The 17438-nt window shown below is 47.9% G+C and overlaps 1 protein-coding gene across 1 annotated transcript in view; it reads left to right on the forward strand.

The window, feature by feature from the left end:
• The first annotated feature begins 11706 nt into the window (after window positions 1–11706).
• Window positions 11707–17438, forward strand: part of heatr6 (HEAT repeat containing 6) — a 64858-nt gene continuing 59126 nt past the window's right edge. Inside the window, exon 1 of the mRNA XM_080210725.1 lies at window positions 11707–11895. The gene's annotated coding sequence lies outside the window, so the exon portion shown is untranslated. The remainder of the gene's footprint in view (window positions 11896–17438) is intronic.

Raw genomic sequence — 17438 nt, forward strand, 5'->3', positions numbered from 1 at the left:
CTTGACACTAAGGAGAAACTTAGCATGGCCAATCAACCTAACCTGCACATCTTTGGACTGTAGTAGGGAACCAGCGCACCCGGAGGAAACTGGGGAGATTGTGCAAATTCTATACAGACAGTGACCAGAGGCTGGATCCCCGGGGCTATGAGGCAGCAATGCCAACCACTGTGCCACTGTGCTGCTCTGGTGAGTTATCTGTTCTCAGTCACAGAGGAAACAGGAGATCTGTAATCGACATCTGTACCCTTGAGTTGCGGGATGGAGAGAAAAAAAAGCTATCAGTCAGGCTTTCACAACCATCCCACAATCTTTGTCGAGAAACATGGACAATGAATGAGGACACGTTTGATCTCATTTGAACTGACATACTTTATCATCTGGTTCACTACTGTCTTTTAAATCAAAACAATTGTCTACAAAATCACAAAGTCTAGGCAACATGTGGCTCTTAATTGTCCTCTAAGACCACTTAGGAAGCCTCTCGGGGGGAGGGAAGGGGCGGCATGGTGGCAAAGTGATTAGCACAGCTGCTTCACAGCACCAGGGACCTGGGTTCAATTCCCAGCTTGGGTCACTGTCTGTGCGGACTTTGCACATTCTCCCCATGTTTGCACGGGGTTTCCTCCAGGTGCTCTGGTTTTCTCCCACAGTCCGAAAGACATGCTGGTTAGTGCTTTGGCCATGCTAAATTCTCCCTCAGTGTACACAAACAAGTGCCAGAATATGGCGACTAGGGGATTTTGGGGTGTCATGGTAGCACGGTGGTTATCACTACTGCTTCACAGCACCAGGGACCTGGTTTCAATTCCTAGCTTGAGTCTATGTGGAGTCTGCACGTTCTCCCCGTGTCTGCGTGGGTTTCCTCCAGGTGCTCCGGTTTCCTCCTACAGTCTGAAAGACATGTTGGTTAGATGCATTGACCCAAATAGGTGCCGGACAGTGGCGACTAGGGGAATTTCACAGTAACTTCATTGCAGTGTTAATGTAAGCCTACTTGTGACACTAATAAACAAGTAAACTAAAGATTGTACAGGGATGGATAATAAAACTAGGCTGTTAGTGGCACCCACATCCTGTAAATGAATGAAAAAGAAGAGGATGGATCACACCAATAGTACTACACCGTCTGAACAACATTAAAGACATTCAGAACAGAATAGGTGAAAAGGAAAGAAAATTGTGTTTTTCAGTACTAATTTTGTCCATGAATGCTTTTCCTTTCTTGCAGGTATTGGTGCACTGATGGGTTACGGTGCACTGAGAGCAGATTACCCTACAGTATTTCATCCAAGTTGCTGTTCTTCTAAATGTGAGCACTGATACTAAGTGTCAATGGCAGTCAGCAGGAAGCTCAACTATGGACATATGTGACATATAGGATACTTAGGGTGCTTGACAGGGTAAATGCTGAGAAGTCGTTTCCCCTTGTGTGTGAGTTTAGGGCCAGACAGCATAATCTCAGCGTGAGTGGGTCACCCATTTAAGACAGAAATGAAGAGGAATTCCTTCTTTTCTCACAGGGGAGTGGATCTGTGGAATTCTTTACTGCCAGGGGCTGTAGCGTTTAGGGCATTATGTCTGTTCAAGGCTGAGATAGGCAGATTTTGAATCAGTAAGGGATCTAATGGTTATGGGGACAAAGCAGGAAAGTGGAGTTGAGGATTAACACATCAGATCAATCATGGGGGGATGAGCAGACTCAATGGGCCGAATGGCCTAATTCTGCTCCTACATTTTAAAGTCTTATGACCTAATTGAATGGCAGAGCAGAATCAATGGGCTGAATTGTCTACTTCTGCTCCTACATCTTATGGTTTTGCCAAAGCAGATCCTGTTCCAATTCAACATCTACAATTATGTACCTGCAAGAGAGAATTTTTTGAGAGCAAGAAGGAGTAAAAACCCTTGCCAATTTTTCCCAACCAGGTATGATCCGTTGCAGCAGAAATCAGGGATCGGTATTGGACTGTATGACTCAAAATTACTCAGTGGGTAAACTTGCGGAGCCACAGTCTGGATATGATCTAACATAAAATGATATCATTAACGATTTTATTTTACACAAAATGACACTGCAAAATTGTAGAGGTTCTTCAAGTTATCAAGGTCTCCCGTACTGGAAACACATTAGCCAGTTTGAACTCAACAACTTTCATGGTCCCAGCAACATACATCAATATGGTATTGTGAAATAGCTGTATTTGTCTCTATGCTCCATACCTCACTGATACAGGAATCTAATCTGTACTTACAGTCAACACAGAGCAGGCTGCAGACACCCACTTACTGTGTACTGTGATTCCAATACACTGATTCAAATCCTGGAATTCCATGCAATAAAATGGAATTTAATTCATTCAATTTCCGTAAGTCAATGGTCTTGATTATAAATTCATAACTACATTTTAAACATGGTGCTGTTCATGGGTGGCACAGTGGTTTGCACTGTTGCCCCACAACACCTGGGGCCAGGGTTTAACTCCGGCCTTGGGTGACTGTATGTGTGGAGTTTGCATGTTCTCCCCATGACTGTGGAGTTTCCTCCAGGAGCTCTGGTTTACTCCCACAGTCCAAAGATGTGCAGATTAGGTGGATTGGCCATGCTGAATTGTCCCTTAGTGTCCAACAAATGTGTAGGTTTGGTGAATTAATCATGATGGATGTGAGGGCTGATGGGGATTGGGTGGAATGGTGGACCTGGGTAAGATGCTCTTTCAGAGAGTGATGGGCTGAATGGCCTCTTTCTGCACAGCAGGGACTCTATGAATAACTTTACTCAGATTTTGACAAAACTCTGCTCCCTCAATTCTCAAATTTTGGTGCTCCCTTTGTGATGTTAGTGTATCTTTAAAAAATCTTTTTTGAATCATGTTCTCTGCAGTTGTAAGCAGACTTTTTCAGTCTATTATTTCTCATTGTGGCTGGACCGTCCACTAGTTTCTACTTCAATGGCTTAAATGGGGTTGTGTTTATTTTTACTCTGGGATTTTTTATGACCTTGATTGTGAAAGGGAAGGTTGATTGACAAGTTAAGGTCAGGTGGTTCCTCCCCAGGGAAAAAGATCTGAGGATTCATTTTCAATTTTAGTTTAGAAGAGGGTGGACATCAGGTCGAAAGCAGGCTTCTCTTTCTCTCTCTCTCTCTCTCTGGCACTATAGAATCTGCTGTTAGCTGGAAGTAAAGTTCTTGGCCTTCCTGGATTAGAAAATCTGCTATTGGTGGTTGGCTTGCTTTGAGTCTCTCTCTCCCTGGTGTTTTGGGAAGCTGTTCTGACTCTGAGCCTCAAGAGAACTGCAGCATCTAACCAAAGGACTAAATTCTACTATCACGTAAGCATTCGTCTTTGCTGTGTTAAATCTGTGGCAAAGGTTTTTGTTTGTGGGATTTGTTTCATTGGAACAGTGTGTAACTGTCAAATGTTGTACAATATCCTGACTTTTATTCTTGTTTGTAACAGATAAAGGTTATTGCTAATTTTCTTTCTATACGTGTGAACTGTATTCTTAAATAAACTTTGTTGGTTAAAAGCTCCTTAATGTGTCATTTGAATCATACCTGAAATGAAATAGCTCGTGCTTACCCTAGCCAAATTCAAAATACAAAGCTTATGATCCAGGCGGACTTCCTAAAACACCGTGGAGTTTCTGACCTATATTATAACACTTTCTGAAGAAGGTGACACCCTCTGGGACACAGTTCCATAGTTGCCGACAGCAGTCCAGTATTTATAATACAAAATAAAAGCTCATGGTGTGGTGAATTGTATATTAGAATGGGGAAAAAGATGGTTAGCTGACAGGAAGCAGAGTAAGGGATGAATGAGTCATTTTCAGATTGGCAAGCTCTTATTAGTGGAGTGCCATAGGGATCACTGCTAGGGCCTCAGCTACCTAGAATCCATGTCAATCAATGACTTGCTGAAGGCACCAATTACATAGTTGTTAAATTTGCCAATTACACAAAGATAGGTGGGAAAATAAGTTGTCAAGAGGGCCTAGAGTCCACAAATTTAGATAGGTTAAATGAGTGGGCACAGACTTGGCAAATGGAATATAATGTGGGAAAATGTGAACTTGTCCACTTTAGCAGAAAGATAGAAAAACAGTGTATTGTTTGAAATAGAGAGAGACTGCAGAACTCTACAATACAGAGGGATCTGGGTGTCCTGATACATGAATCACGGAAAGTTACTGTGCAGGTACAGCAAGTGATGAGGAAGGCCAAATGGTATGTTGGCTTTTACCTGCAAGGGGAATGGAATGTAAAAGTTGGGAAGTGTTGCTATAGCTGTACAGATTGTTGATTAGATGCATATGGAGTACCTTTTACAGTTTTGGTGTCCTGACTTAAGAAATGTCATAATTCCATTTGAAGCAGTTCAGAGAGGGTTCACCTGACTGATTCCTGGGATAAAAAGGTTATCTCATGAAGGAAGGTGAAGCAGGTTGGGTCTATGCCCAAGAAATTAATCATATAATCTTACTGAATCATATAAGATCCTCAGTGGACTTGACAGGGTGAATGCAGAAAGGATGTTTCCCCTTGTAGGACAGTCTAGAACTGGGGTTACAGTTTAAAAATGAGGGATCTCCCATTTAAGACTAAAATGAGAAGAATTTTTCTCTCAGAGGATTGATGATTTTAATTATTTATTCGTCACAAATAAGGCTTACATTAACACTGCAATGATGTTACTGTGAAATTCCTCTAGTTAGTTGTTAGTCTATGTGGAATTCTCTTCCCCAGAGGGGAGTGCAGGCTGGGTCCTCATATATTCAAGGCTGATTTAATTAGATTTTTATCTTCAAAGAAATCAAGGGTTGAGGGAGACAGACAGGAAAATGGAGTTGAGCCAGACCACAATCAGATCAGCTATGATCTTTTTGAATGGTGGAGCAGGCTTGAGAGGCCAAATGGCCCATTCCTGCTCCTAGTTCTTATATTGTGTTTTTAACTTAAAATGGTTATCCCATCTGTGAACATACTCAATGATTGCTACTTAGCTATATGGGATGTCACAGCTAAACTCAATGATGTCTGAAATAGCTCCTCAGAGGTGTCCCTTCACCAGATTCCCTTTTTTTTAAGTTCATTTGTGGGACATCGGTGTCACTGCCTGGTCAGCATTTATTGCCCATCCCTAGTTGCCAAGGGCAGCTGACAGTCAACCACATTGCTATGGCCCTTGAGTCACATGTAAGCCAGACCAAATAAGGATGGCAGATTTTCTTCCCTACAAGACAAGGGTTTTTCCAACAATCGACAATAATTTCATGGTCATCAGTAGATTCTCCATTCCAGTAATGTTTTGTTGAATTCAAATCCCACTATCTGCCATGGTGGGATTTGAACCCGGGTTGTCAGAACTTTAGCTGAATTTCTGGATTAATAGTCTAGTGATAAGTCCACTAGGCCATCACCTCCCCATTCACAAACTCAATTTCACTCCTAAGAATACTGCAAGTCCAAAATTAGAATGCGGAGTGGACAGGCAATCATTACCTCAATCAAAGAGTTCATACACCAAAAAGCTAACCTCAATGGCATCAGAGGTCATTCCACTGTCCTTATCAATTGCCCATATATAAAAGGGTACTTGTTGGCACTAGAAGTGGCACCAAATTCCCTCTCCCTACAGAGGGTGAGGGGATATACTGAGCAAATTGAAGTTTACTCGTTAATGCTATAGCTGAGGAAAATTACTCAAATGCCTCAATGGAAGTTTTGCCAAGAATAATTAGTAAAAACATAACTGCTTTGATTTACAAAAACATGCCCTTGGGATGTGAGCAATTCTGAGTAAGGCCCTCATCACTGAACTGACAAATCGTTGATCCCTGATTGCCCCTGAGAAGATGGTGGTGAGTTACCTCTCAAATTGCTGCAGTCTGTATGGTGTAGGGACACCCTCAATGTTATTAGGTGAGGTGTTTCTGGATTTTAACAGCGACAATGAAGGAATGGTGTGATATTTCCATGTCAGGATAGTGCGTAACTTTGAGGGGAACTTGCTGATGGTGGTGTTTTCCTTTGGCACAGTCATTAGCACTGCTGCTTCACAGCCCCAGGGAACCAGGTTTGATTCCTGACTGGGTCACTGTCGGTGCGGAGTCTGAACATTTTCTCTGCATCTGTCTGGGTTTCCTCCCGCAGTCTGAAAGGCGTGCTGGCATTGGCCAAGCTAAATTCTCCCTCAGTGTACCCGAACAGGCGCTGTGTGTGGCGAATAGGGGATTTTCACAGTAATGTCATTGCAGTGTTAATGTAAACCTACTTCTGACACTAATAAAGTTTAAACTGGGTTTGCTGCCCTTGTTCTTCTAGGTGGCAGAGATCATAGTTTCGGCAGTGCTGTCAAAGAAGCCTTGGTGAGTTGGTACAGGGTATCACCATATTTCACCAGTGGAGCAGTGGATTGAATCTTTAAGGTAGTGGATAGGGCGTCTATCAAGTGGGCTGCTTTGTCTTGGTTGGTGTCAAGCTTTCCAATTGTTGTTGGAGTTGCACTAATCCAGGCAAATGGAGAGAATGCTATCACATTCCTGACTTGTGTCTTGTAGATAGTGGACAGGTTTTTGGGAGTCAGGAGCTGATTTACACACTGCAGAACCCTTAGACTCTGATGGCTCTCATAGCCGTAGTATTATGGATGCTCCAGTTAAGTTTCTGGTCAACAGTATCTCTCAAGGTAATGATAGCAGGCGATTCAGTAACAGATATATCCCTGGGTGCTGGTTAGACTCTCCCTTGATGTGGAGATGCTGGCGTTGGACTGGGGCAAACACAGTTAGAAATCTCACAACACCAGGTTAAAGTCCAACCAGTTCATTTGATAGTAAACCCACCATCATTTTCTTATTATTTACTATCAAATAAACTGGTTGGACTTTAACCTGGTGTTGTGAGACTTCTTACTGTGTAGACTCTCCCTTGTCAGAGAAAGCCATCGTCTAGCACTTGTATGGCATGAATTATTTGTCAGTTATTAGCACAAGTCTGAATATTGTCCAGGTCTTGCTGCCTGGGGACATGGACTGCGTTATTACCTGTAAATTGAACTGAACAATGAGCAAACATCAGTGACTGTTGAAGAGAAGGCTATTGGTGAAGTGGCTGAAGATTGTTGGACTTAGAACACCATTCTAAGGAGAGTCTGTGGCCTTCAACAACCACAGGCATCTTCTTTGTTCCAGTCAGTAAAGAGTTTCACCTGATTTCATAGAATCATAGAATCCCTACAGTGCAGAAGGAGGCCATTCGGCCCATCAAGTCTGCATCAACAATCCCACACAGGCCCTATCCTCTTGATCCCATGTATTTTCCCTGCTAACCCCCCGACAGTAAGGGGCAATTTATCATGGCCAATCAACCTAACCCATACATCTTTGGACTGTGGGAGGAAACCAGAGCACCCGGAAGAAATGCACACAGAAACAGGGAGAGCTTGCAAACTCCACATAGACAGTGGCCCCGGGCCAGAATTGTGGCACTGTGAGGCAGCAGTGCTAACCACCGTGCTGCCCTTCATTGAAGCAGAGTTGTTCCATTGGTAATGATGGAGTTAGGTATAGACCATGATGGTTACAGATTCTGGAGGAATCCAATTCTGCTGCTGATGGCTCCCAGCACCTCATGAACGTCAGTTTCGAGTCAGTGGTGTCCTTTCGCTGATGATGTACCCATGATGGCATTAACTTTGGTAGTTCCAGGATGCTGGCCCAACAACAATGCAGGAGTGATAGATATCCCCAAGTTAAGATGATGAAAACTTACATACTAGTGTCATTAATGAAAGGCAGGCTGACAAAATGGGGGAAAAAGCTCAAATTTCTGGAGATTTGGAACAACAGAAACTGTTAGAATTACAGAATCTATCTGTATCTACAAGGATATGTAGAGAGACGGGTAGTATTGAGGAAGTGGGGGCGGGGGCACTGCAGAAGGACTTGGACAGGTTAGGAGAGTGGGCAAAGAAGTGACAGATGGAATACAATGTGGAAAAGTGCGAGCTTATGCACTTTGGAAATAGGAATGTGGCATGGACTATTTTCTAATTGGGAAAGTGCTTAGGAAATCTGAAACATGCCAGTCATTGTTCAAGATTTTCTTAAGGTTAACGTGCAGGTTCAGTTGGCAGTTAGGAAGGCAAATGCAATGTTAGCATTCATGTCGGGAGGGTTAGGATACAGGAGCAGGGATGTACTTCTGAGGCTGTATAAGGCGTTAATGAGACCCCATTTGGAGTATTGTGAGCAGTGATGGGCCCCATATCTAAGGAACGATGTGCCGGCCTTGGAAAGGGTCCACAGGAGGTTCACAAGAATGATCCCTGGAATGAAGAGCATGTCGTATGAGGAATGGTTGAGGATTCTGGGTCTGTACTTGCTGGAATTTAGAAGGATGAGGGGGGATCTTATTGAAACTTATAGGATACTGCGAGGCCCGGATAGAGTGGACGTAGAGAGGATGTTTCCATTAGTAGGTAAAACTAGAACCAGAGGGCACAGCCTCAGGCTAAAGGGATGGTCTTTTAAAACAGAGACGAGGAGGAATTTCTTCAGCCAGAGAGTGGTGAATCTGTAGAACTCTTTGCCACAGAAGGCGATGGAGGCCAGGTCATTTAGTGTCTTTAAGACAGAGATAGATAGGTTCTTGATTGATAAGGGGATCGGGGGTATGGGGAAAAGGCAGGAGAATGGGGATGAGAAGAAAGTCAGCCATGATTGAATGGCGGAGCAGACTCAATGGGCCGAGTGGCCTAATTCTGCTCCTATGTCTTATGGTCTATCGGGATTTGTAAAAATGCCAATGTACAGTGGCACAGTGGTTAGCACTGTTGCCTCATAGCAGGGAAGTGGGTTTAACTCTGGCCTTTTGTGACTGTGTGGAGTTTGCATATTCTCCCTGTGTCTGCATGGGTTTACTCTGCAGGGGGGATTAGCAGGATAAATAAGTGAGGTTGCAGATATACACGGGGCTTGGCTGGGCTTGTCTTTGGTGCAGGCTCAAGTGGTCTTCTGCTGCACTGTAGATGCTATTTTATGAAAAGACATGCTAACATTTTGGGTGTACATCTTTGCTGGAATTGTGAAGTGAAAAGTAAGGAAGTGGCCTCGAAGCCAAAACAAGTTTGCAACTTGGATTAAGGCAGCTAGGGAAAAAAGCCAAATCTGCGAAAAAAATGCATTTTCCAGCAGGGCCAATTATTCAGATCTCTTTCTTCCAATGTACGATCAATAGTTTATTGACACATCAAAGTATTAACATAAATTACTTCTCAAGCACCTGGACGCGTTCCATCTCAGCTGCAACAAAGTAACAGTCAGAGCTCTGGAAGCGTAACCCAATTCTATCAGGTCTGGTACACTGTAACAGTGAGCAAACACAATACACAATAACACCACTGTCTCCATCTAGAGATATCCACAACCCCAGTCTCCCAGTAAAACTTACACGCCACTTTGATGTAACATATGGCAATGATGTACACTAGGAGTGAAATGTTGTAACCAGTGACCAGTTGGAATTATAAAATACAGAATACACTTGTGGAACTAAAACTTGAAAAAAAGAGAACCAGTTTGCCATCATGCAAATAGAAAGTTTTTCATCTGATGAAGTGTCATCCAGACTTGAAACACTAGCCCCGTTCACATTCATACCGTGCCATTGCTGCAAGCAAGGTTGGAGAATTTGGCACTTAGCCAACTCTCCGTTGACTGCAATAGGACCAGAAAATCCTGCTGGTGTGAACGGCTGGAAAATTCCAGCCATTAGCTCTATTCTCTCTCCACAGACACTGTCAGGCCAGCTGAGATTTTCTAGCATTCTCTGTTTTTGGTTCAGATTCTAGCATCCCCAGTCATTTGGAGAGAGAATAGAGCCAACATTTCGAGTCTGTTCCAGACTCGGATGTTGTCTCTATTCTCTTTCCACAGATGCTGTCAGACCTGCTGAGATTTTCCAGCATTTTCTGTTTTCCAGCATCCACAGTATTTGGCTTTTATCTGCAATCATTTGCTCTTATTTTATATTGTGGAAAACTTTTCATGTTCTGCTGAGAACAGTAATAGTCAGAAATGATCAAACCTTTGTCACTGGCTCCCAACCAGAGAGAGAGAAGAAAAGTAGTCTGCCCCATTCACACACTCCAAAACCATCACAACCTTAAAAATAGAAAACTCGTATCAAATCCTCTAAGGCACTTGCAGTGAAAATACTCCCAATGTTTCAAACCTATAGAAATAAAGGGTGGCGCAGTGGCCCAGTAGTTAGCATGGCTGTTTCACAGTGCCAGGGATCTGCGTTTGATTCCTGGCTCGGGTCACTGTCTGTGCAGTCTGCATGTTCTCCCCGTGTCTGCAATTTCTTCTTTTGGGATTTTGACAGCTGTTCATTTTTCTCTTTTTTAGCCATGGAAGTATTCAGTATTATACTATTTTCAGCCAGCGATATGGCAACTGAACTAATTACTGGGTGATGGTTTTCCATCAGCAGCTGTTGGTTCTGTTTCCTCCAGGTGCTCCAGTTTCCCCCGCAGTCCAAAAGATGTGCTGGTTGGGTGCATTGGCCATGCTAAATTCTTCCTCAGTGTACCTAAACAGGTGCTGGAGTGTGGCGATTAGGGAATTTTCACAGTGAAGTGTAGACAGAGTGAATGGATGGGAGGTTGGCTTGTGTGATGGATTGGGCTACATTCACAACCTTTGTAGTTTTTTGTGGTCTTGGGCATAGCAGAAGCAATATCAAACTGTGATAACCAGAAAGAATGTTTTCTATGGTGCATGTGTAAACGTTGGTGAGGGTCGTAGTTGACGTGCCAAATTTCCTTAATCTTCTGAGAAAGTAGAGGTGTTGGTGGGCTTTCTTAACTATAGTGTCAGCATGGCAAAACAGGCAGCATAATGAAGGACTCCACACACCCCGGACATTCTCTCTTCCACCTTCTTCCATCAGGAAAAAGATACAAAGGTCTAAGGTCACATACCAACTGTCTCAAGACAGCTTCTTCCCTGCTGCCATCAGGTTTTTGAATGGACTTACCTTGCATTAAGTTGATTTTTCTCTACATCCTAGCTATGTCTGGAACATTACATTCTGTACTCGTTTGTTTTCTTCTCCATGAACGATATGCTTTGTATAGCGCTGAAGAAATGATACTTTTCACTGTATACTAATACATGTAACAATAATAAATCAAATCAAATGTAACTTCATTGCAGCGTTCATGTAAGCCTACTTGTAACACTAATAAATAAACTTATATCGTGGGAAGTTTTTCATGTTCTGCTGAGAACACTAATAGTTAAAAATGAATAAACCTTTGCCACTGGCTCCCAACCAGAGAGAGAGGGAAAAAAAATCTGTCCTTATTCACACACTCCAAAACCATCACAACCTTAAAACTAGAAAACTCACATTAAATCCTCTTTGTCACAAGCTGTGAAAATAGTCAAAAAAACCTCCATAAATAATCTCAAATTGGTAATTCACTCTGACAGGGAGGGGGGATTTATTTTCAATGCACTATAAGGATGGAATTGCTCCTGCCTTCCCCCCCCCCCCCCCCGACACATATAGAGGACTTGTCCAGCCCATTGTTGTGCCCTTTACCCGGAGGAAGCAGTTGTTTGTGTGGAGGGTTACCATGGAGAGGAGCTCAGCTTGAAGGAAGTGAGTCAGTCAATGGGGGAAGAGCCATGGCTGCTGCTGCTGAGGAAGGCCAGAGAGAGAGAGATCCCCATGCTCCAGGCTGCGACTTCCACCGCTTCTACAACAAGCTCTTCACCCTCAGGCCGTCGGATGACGAGAGCTTCAGGACCGAGGTCAACCTGGTCTTTGACCAGCTCATCTCGGAAAACTACCTCAACGATTCCAGCGTCGGCCGCGAGGTAAGCAGCAGCCCTCCCACCACCGCCCACCCCCCCCCAGCCTCAGGGTAACTGCCCCCTTCCCCCTTCCCCTCCAGAAACTGACCCCCTCCCAACTACCCCCCTCCCAACTACCCCCCTTCCAGTCGCTGCCTCCGCACCCTCTCAGCCACTACCCTCTGCCCTCCCCCACCAGTCACTGCCCTCTGCCGTCCCCCCCCCACCCCCCCGTCACTGCCCCCCCCCCCACCCCCCCGTCACTGCCCTCCCCCCCCACACCCCCGTCACTGCCCTCCCCCCCCACACCCCCGTCTCTGCCCTCCCCCCCCACACCCCCGTCTCTGCCCTCCCCCCCCACACCCCCGTCTCTGCCCTCCCCCCCCCACACCCCCGTCTCTGCCCTCCCCCCCCCACACCCCCGTCTCTGCCCTCCCCCCCCACACCCCCGTCTCTGCCCTCCCCCCCCACACCCCCGTCTCTGCCCTCCCCCCCCACACCCCCGTCTCTGCCCTCCCCCCCCACACCCCCGTCTCTGCCCTCCCCCCCCACACCCCCGTCTCTGCCCTCCCCCCCCACACCCCCGTCTCTGCCCTCCCCCCCCACACCCCCGTCTCTGCCCTCCCCCCCCACACCCCCGTCTCTGCCCTCCCCCCCCACACCCCCGTCTCTGCCCTCCCCCCCCACACCCCCGTCTCTGCCCTCCCCCCCCACACCCCCGTCTCTGCCCTCCCCCCCCACACCCCCGTCTCTGCCCTCCCCCCCCACACCCCCGTCTCTGCCCTCCCCCCCCACACCCCCGTCTCTGCCCTCCCCCCCCACACCCCCGTCTCTGCCCTCCCCCCCCACACCCCCGTCTCTGCCCTCCCCCCCCACACCCCCGTCTCTGCCCTCCCCCCCCACACCCCCGTCTCTGCCCTCCCCCCCCACACCCCCGTCTCTGCCCTCCCCCCCCACACCCCCGTCTCTGCCCTCCCCCCCCACACCCCCGTCTCTGCCCTCCCCCCCCACACCCCCGTCTCTGCCCTCCCCCCCCACACCCCCGTCTCTGCCCTCCCCCCCCACACCCCCGTCTCTGCCCTCCCCCCCCACACCCCCGTCTCTGCCCTCCCCCCCCACACCCCCGTCTCTGCCCTCCCCCCCCACACCCCCGTCTCTGCCCTCCCCCCCCACACCCCCGTCTCTGCTCTCTGCCCCCCCTCTTCTCCCAGTCACTGCCCCCCCTCTTCTCCCAGTCACTGCCCCCCCCCTTCTCCCAGTCACTGCCCCCCCCTCTTCTCCCAGTCACTGCCCCCCCTCTTCTCCCAGTCACTGCCCCCCCCTCTTCTCCCAGTCACTGCCCCCCCCTCTTCTCCCAGTCACTGCCCCCCCCTCTTCTCCCAGTCACTGCCCCCCCCTCTTCTCCCAGTCACTGCCCCCCCCTCTTCTCCCAGTCACTGCCCCCCCCTCTTCTCCCAGTCACTGCCCCCCCCTCTTCTCCCAGTCACTGCCCCCCCCTCTTCTCCCAGTCACTGCCCCCCCCTCTTCTCCCAGTCACTGCCCCCCCCTCTTCTCCCAGTCACTGCCCCCCCCTCTTCTCCCAGTCACTGCCCCCCCCTCTTCTCCCAGTCACTGCCCCCCCCCTTCTCCCAGTCACTGCCCCCCCCTCTTCTCCCAGTCACTGCCCCCCCCTCTTCTCCCAGTCACTGCCCCCCCCTCTTCTCCCAGTCACTGCCCCCCCCTCTTCTCCCAGTCACTGCCCCCCCCTCTTCTCCCAGTCACTGCCCCCCCCTCTTCTCCCAGTCACTGCCCCCCCCTCTTCTCCCAGTCACTGCCCCCCCCTCTTCTCCCAGTCACTGCCCCCCCCTCTTCTCCCAGTCACTGCCCCCCCCTCTTCTCCCAGTCACTGCCCCCCCCTCTTCTCCCAGTCACTGCCCCCCCCTCTTCTCCCAGTCACTGCCCCCCCCTCTTCTCCCAGTCACTGCCCCCCCCTCTTCTCCCAGTCACTGCCCCCCCCTCTTCTCCCAGTCACTGCCCCCCCCTCTTCTCCCAGTCACTGCCCCCCCCTCTTCTCCCAGTCACTGCCCCCCCCTCTTCTCCCAGTCACTGCCCCCCCCTCTTCTCCCAGTCACTGCCCCCCCCTCTTCTCCCAGTCACTGCCCCCCCCTCTTCTCCCAGTCACTGCCCCCCCCTCTTCTCCCAGTCACTGCCCCCCCCTCTTCTCCCAGTCACTGCCCCCCCCTCTTCTCCCAGTCACTGCCCCCCCCTCTTCTCCCAGTCACTGCCCCCCCCTCTTCTCCCAGTCACTGCCCCCCCCTCTTCTCCCAGTCACTGCCCCCCCCTCTTCTCCCAGTCACTGCCCTCTGTCCTCCACCCCCCCAGTCATGCTCTCCAACCCCCCAGTTACTGCCCTCTGCCCTCCACTCCACCAGTCGCTGCCCCCTGCCCCCCCCCGTGGCTGCTCTCTGCCCTCCATCTCCCTCAGCCGCTGCCCTCTGCCCTCCACCCCCACCCTGCCAATTGCTGCCCTCTGTCCCCCTCCTCCCCCAGTCACTTTCTCCTTCTCCCCACCACCACAGTCACTGCCCTCTGCTCCCCCCTCCCCACAGTCACTGCTATCCCTTCCCACCCCAGCCTCAGTGTGCGAGTGACTGGTTACTGCCCCTTCTCCCAGTCACACCCTTCTCCCCTCATCACTGCCCACCCCCACTCTGCTGTCCTCCTGCCCCTGTTCACTCCACCCCACCCCTGTCACTGCCCTCCTTCACTCCTTCACCCCCTCCTCCCCCATCACTGGTCCCTGGCACCATGAAGCAGCAGTGTTAATCATTGTGCCACCAGGCTGCCGATTGCTGTTGCCCTGAAGCAAAAGTTTTGCCACTGACACATTCTGCTATCTTCCTTGTAAGCCACAACCTTTGGTCATTAACACCAAAATTAAGTGTGCCCTCAGTGTGCCCGAAAAGGTGCTGTCAGAGTGTGGCGACTCGGGGATTTTCATAGTAACTTCATTGCAGTGTTAATGTAAGCCTACTTGTGACATTTAAAAACAGTTCCCTAAAACCATCATGTTTTCTTTCAAAAAAAATGTAATTTTTATGTTGGGATATGAACCTCACAGCTGAGGCTGGCATTGAATGTCTGTCACTGATTGACGTCGGTAGGTTTGAGACAGTTGGGTTGTTTGTACTGTCACTGCAGAGAGGGCAGGTAAGAGTCAGTCATACATGCCCGACCAGGTGAGGCTGATCGATTTCACTCCCCAGCAGATGTGACTGAACCACTTGGGTCTTGATGACAATGCCACAATCTTATGGTGATTTTCTCTGATGCCAAATATCTGATTTTGAGATTTTTCAAACTGAATTCAACTACTTGTAATCCTGCTCACTGGACAGACCCTCTTGATTATTCATCCATTGACACGACCACAACAAAAACTTCCCCAAGTAATGAAAATACCTAATGCAGATGGAGGGTGTCCCTTGTGAAGATATAACAACTTCATTTGACCTGTACATACTTCCCTCTGATTGGGCAGTCACAGTGGGTTTCCTCCATGTACAATCTCAAGATGAAAATTGTTTCTTCACCCTTCAGGTGAGTTGCTGTCATCCAGCTATACTGAACATGGGTTTCCTCCGTGAGCTCCAATTTCCTCCCACCGACCAAAGATATGCAGGTTAGGTTAATTGGCCATGATAAATTGCCCCTTAGTATCAGGGAGCTTAGCAGGAGAAATGCATAGGGTTGAAGCGATTTGGGCTTGGGTGGGATTGTCAGTGCAGGCTCGATGGGCCAAATGGCCTCCTCCTGCACTATAGGGATTCTATATCTGTGGATGACACAAAAGTTGGCCGGGTGATTAAGGGTGAGGCAGAGTGTCTTGGGTACAAGAAGATATAAATGTAATGGGCAGATAAGTGGCAGATGGAATTTAACCCTGAAAAGTGTGAGGTGACACACTTTGGAAGGTGTAACTTGACAAGAAAGTACTCATTGAATGGTAGGAAACTGGGAAGTTCTGTGGAAGAAAGAGGCCATTTGACCATAGATCTTTGAAAGCGGAAGAGCTTTTTGTGTGACATTCATAACGTTACACAATTCCCCTGGTAGGGTGGTGAAAAAGGCATATGGGCCTTTATCGATCGAGGCATAGATTACAAAAATATGGAAGTCATGTTGGAGATGTATAGAACTTTGATGAGGCCACAGCTAGAGTACTGTGTGCAGTTCTGATCTCCACATTATAGGAAGAATGTTATTGCACTGGCGGGGATGCAGAGGAGATTCACCAGGATGCTGCCTGGGATGGAACATTTAAGTTATGAACAGATGTTATGTACACTTGGGTTGTTTTTGTTGGAGCAGAGAAGACCGAGGGGAAACCTGATTGAGATCTACAAGATTATGAGGAACATGGACAGAGTGGATAAGGAGCAACTGTTCCCCTTAGTTGAAGGGTCAGTCACAAAGGGACATAGGTTCAAGGTGAGGGGCAGGACGTTTGTGGAGGGGGGAGGAATGTGAGGAAAATGTTTTTATCCAGAGGGTGGTGACAGTCTGGAATGCGCTGCCTGGGAGGGTGGTAGAGGGGGATTGCCTCACATCCTTTAAAAAGTATTTGGATGAGCACTTGGCACATTCAGGACTATGGATCAAGTGCTGGCAGATGGGAAAAGGTGGGAATTCAGGTATTTCTAATGTGTTGGTGTGGACTCGCTGGGCCAATTGACTTCATTTTGCACTTCAGTGATTCTATGGTTCAATTCAAAAGCAACAGCTGGATGTAAGACTCTCATTTTTAGAAATAAATGATCGCGATATTTATAGTATCCATCAAGTTGAAATCAAATTCAGTATTAAATTCGGTAAACAGTTTATTTTAACCTATGTTTTTGTATTAGAATTGAACCATTGCTGTCCATTAAGAAGAGTCTGTGATGGACCCAGGGACAAGCAGCGAGTCTCACTATTTCTCAGCACCACACTTTGACTAATCCTTCCCAATGATAAATCTTGGAATCATACAGTGCAGAACTTTTGGATTGAACTATAGAATCACTGAAATGCAGAGTGAGGCCATTTGGCCCATCAAGTCTGCACCAACTCTCTGAATAAGCACCTTACCCAGGTCCACCCTCCCCACCGCCCATCCTAGCCGTGTTACCCCATGCATTTTGTCATGGCCAATCCACCGAACCTGAACATCTTTGCACACTAAGGGGCATTTAGCCTGGCCAATCCTCTTAACCAGCATGCCTTTTGGACTGTGGGAGCAAACAGGAGCGCGCAGAAGAAACCCATGCAGACATGGGGAGAATGTGCAGACTTCATACTAACAGTCACCTAAGGTTGGAATCCAACCCAGGTCCCTTGTGCTGTGAGACAGCAGCTCTAACCATTGTGGCACCCTTATTGATGGAAAGCAGTTTTCAGGGTTAAAAGATGTGCTGACATCTCATGATATTAATTTGTCCACTAAAATAGGTACCCCCCACCCTTTCGAACAACAGAGCACTGAAAATTTACACGGCTTAATTTCTCCTGCATACAAATTTTCCAGTAGTCGGTGAGTGCTTTTGGTT

Source organism: Carcharhinus amblyrhynchos, chromosome 23 (assembly GCF_965287045.1).
Source record: "Carcharhinus amblyrhynchos chromosome 23, sCarAmb.v2.hapA, whole genome shotgun sequence".
Classification (NCBI taxonomy): domain Eukaryota; kingdom Metazoa; phylum Chordata; class Chondrichthyes; order Carcharhiniformes; family Carcharhinidae; genus Carcharhinus; species Carcharhinus amblyrhynchos.